Raw genomic sequence first — 3,055 nt, 5'->3', positions numbered from 1 at the left:
AAAGGGTTTGTTTGTTTTTTTGTTTTTTTGTTTTTTTTTTTGAGATAGGCTCTCACCATGTAGTTGAGACTGACCTGTAACTCACTATATAGCCCAAACTGGTCTTGAACTTGCAGTGCTCCTCCTGCCTCAGCCTGCTGAGTGCTGGGATTACAGGCGTGTGCCACCACACCCAGCCTCCTCCTTCTTTATGGTAGTTTTTTTCCTGGAAATTTCAGATCCTCCTGGACTGCTGTCCAAAGGCACTCTTCTTCTCTGGAAAAAGAGCCTCCAAAGGGTATCCAGGCCTGACAACCTTAAATTGTTCGTAGCAGGTTTAATCTACTTCAAGGCATTCTGTGAAAGGTGTGGATTTGGAATTTCAGGCACTGTTCCTTGGAGCTGGCAATGTCCACATGCATGACTGTATTTGAGGAAGGTGAAGTCAGAATGTGGAAACCCTCACACACACCCAGGAAAGTGCCCTTCCTCAGTAACTAACCAGGAACATGTTTTAAATTCGAAACAAGGATGAATGTGGCCCATTCAGTAACCCGAGCCCCTCAGGAGGAGAAGTGGCCACAGCTGTGCTGAACAAAACTGCCCAGATGGAGGACTTTTTATCCTGCTTTACAGCAGAATGCAGTTTTCTCTTTACCATGGTAATACATTTTCCTAACAATTGCTGCCTTTTCAAAAATAATACTGTACTCCAGTTACTCAGCATATCGGTGGTCCCACAAGAGGTCTAGAAAGTAGGAGGCAGTCGGGTGAGTTTAGGGCAGGTGATCAGGAGCTGGGGTTGGCGCGGTGGAGTTGGGGATTGGAACTCAGATTGTCCCTGAGCCCCACCATCGAGGCAGCCTCAGATGCGGCCTGTGCACTTTGATAAGAGTGGCAGAGCCATGGCAGGAGAGTCTTAAGGGTAAGCCCTCCCTGAGCACATCTGTCCCGCCCAGAGAATATCAATTGGACACTCCAGGAAGGGCTTCTTTCTGCTGTGGAGGAGAAGAGGGTTGGTTTATATTGTTACTATTTAACTTGTCTTCCAGTGTTTCAAATGCTGTCAGACTAGCCAGCCTGGCATTGCTCTTTTGAAAAATTAAAATACCTTTGGGCTGGGCATGTAGCTCAGTCGTGCAACCCCAAACTGGCAAGTGTGAGACCCTGAGTTCGATTCCCAGTACAAAACAAACAAAAGCCAAAAAAATACCTTTAAGTCACTTTGATTGTGAAAGTGGATCATAAAAAAATTTTAAAATTAAACAATAAAAAAGAAAGTGGATCATACTTGTTACAAAACCTCAGGAAGATGAGAACCTCCCTGCCCATTTTTCTTCTCCACTGTTAGCACTGCTTAAAAACTTTTAAAGAGATCCCGGTGGTGCACGCCTGTAAACCCAGCACTCAGGAGGCTGAGGCAGGAGGATTGCCACCTGTTCAAGGCCAGCCTGAACTATGTGGTGAGACTGTCTGAAAAAAAACCTTTAAAAATGTTGCGCAAATCACACATATATAGTTAGCTGCTCATCAGAAAAGTCATATATCAGGCTGGGGATTTAGCTCAGTGATTCTGCCACCTGCCTCACAAGGGCAAGGTCCTGAGTTCAATTCCTGGTGCCCCCCCAAAAAACAGAAAGAAAAGTCATATATATAAAGAGCACTTCACAGATGACCCAGACTCAGGCTGACATAGACATGGCAGGGTCAGTGCACCTGCTATGGGCGCCTCCAGTAGCAGCATTGTTTTGTCTCATTTTGATTGCTGAGAGCTCCCTGGGTAATATTTGCAAAATGTTCCATGTATCCAGGGTACGTGCCAGGTCAGTTAGTCAGCAATTCTGCTTTAAGAATCGCTTGTATTCTATGACACCAGCTACATTTTCAAAATGGGGGGAATTTACCACGTAAAAGCATTTGCTATGCAGAGGAGGAGACTCTAGGGCTGGGGCTAGAATGCAGGTCCCCTTACACCTAGTCCACGCTTTTCCCCTTACAGGCCTAGATTACACCTTAGGGCACAAGGTGTGTGGTCATTAATGTATGGGCTTCCAAATCAGAGCCCTCCACCACTGAGCCTGCACAGCCTTTGTGTGAGTCTTTCATCCAGGGCTGATTCTATCATCTGGATTATGCTAGGCAGCAGACATTCAAGGTTGGATACATTGCTCACTGGGCTGATACATAGCCCAGTGGCAAGGCTGGTGCATAAACTGACCCTTTACATCCTAAAAAGGGTCAGAGACTAACTTGGGAAGGGGCACCAAATGGAGGAGTGGAGCCGTGGTAAAACATTCCCAGCATCGAGTGAATGAATCTCATTTTGAGGAACAATTTGTATTATGGCTTATGCCTTATATTTTTCCCCTCTCAAAGCTGGAATATGAGAGTCTGGGCTTCCGGGCTTCGGGGAAGAATTCAAACTAATTGCAGTGTCAGTTTGTTGCTGGAGATGGGGTTGGGTTCTGATAGAATCTGGCCTAATCAGCAAGATGCAATCGGTGCCAGGATTTTGTGAACTCTTTTGAATTCAGTGGGCCCTAGGATAACAGTAAGTGGTCTTGGGGAGGGTGTTTTGGACTATTCTGATTCAAGCTCTCCAAGTGGGTAGATCATCAGACGAAAGAGCCACTCGTTTATTCGAGTATGTATGTGGTGCCTTTAAGCCAGTCACTGTTGTGGGGAGGCCATTTTTGACTCAGAGACAAGGCATTTGACTTTTGACAAATCCTTTTCTATGAGCCTCAGTTCCTCGACCTACTCAGAGGTATTCACCTCCAGTGGATCTAGAATTCTTTTATTCAAATTCCATTTTCACTTCTCTGTTACATGATCGTTTGCAAGTAGTCTCCCTGAACTTCAGTTTCCACATCTGCAAAATGGGGATAACAGAACCTGTTTCACTGCGTTGTACTGAGGCTGAAATTAAAATAAACCAACTACCGGCACACAGTTCATTCATCCTAGGGTGGTTGCTGCTGATTTCTACAGCCAGGCACTAACCTGGGCCGGCGCCAGGTGTTGATCAGGGTGTAGCGCACAGACACGAGCGGGGCGGGTGGGGTAGGGCTTTATA

Source organism: Fukomys damarensis, unplaced genomic scaffold (assembly GCF_012274545.1).
Source record: "Fukomys damarensis isolate Sample0158 unplaced genomic scaffold, DMR_v1.0_HiC HiC_scaffold_23, whole genome shotgun sequence".
NCBI classification, from domain to species: Eukaryota; Metazoa; Chordata; class Mammalia; order Rodentia; family Bathyergidae; genus Fukomys; species Fukomys damarensis.
The sequence above is the reverse complement of the archived record's forward strand: the minus strand, read 5'-3'. Positions refer to the sequence as shown.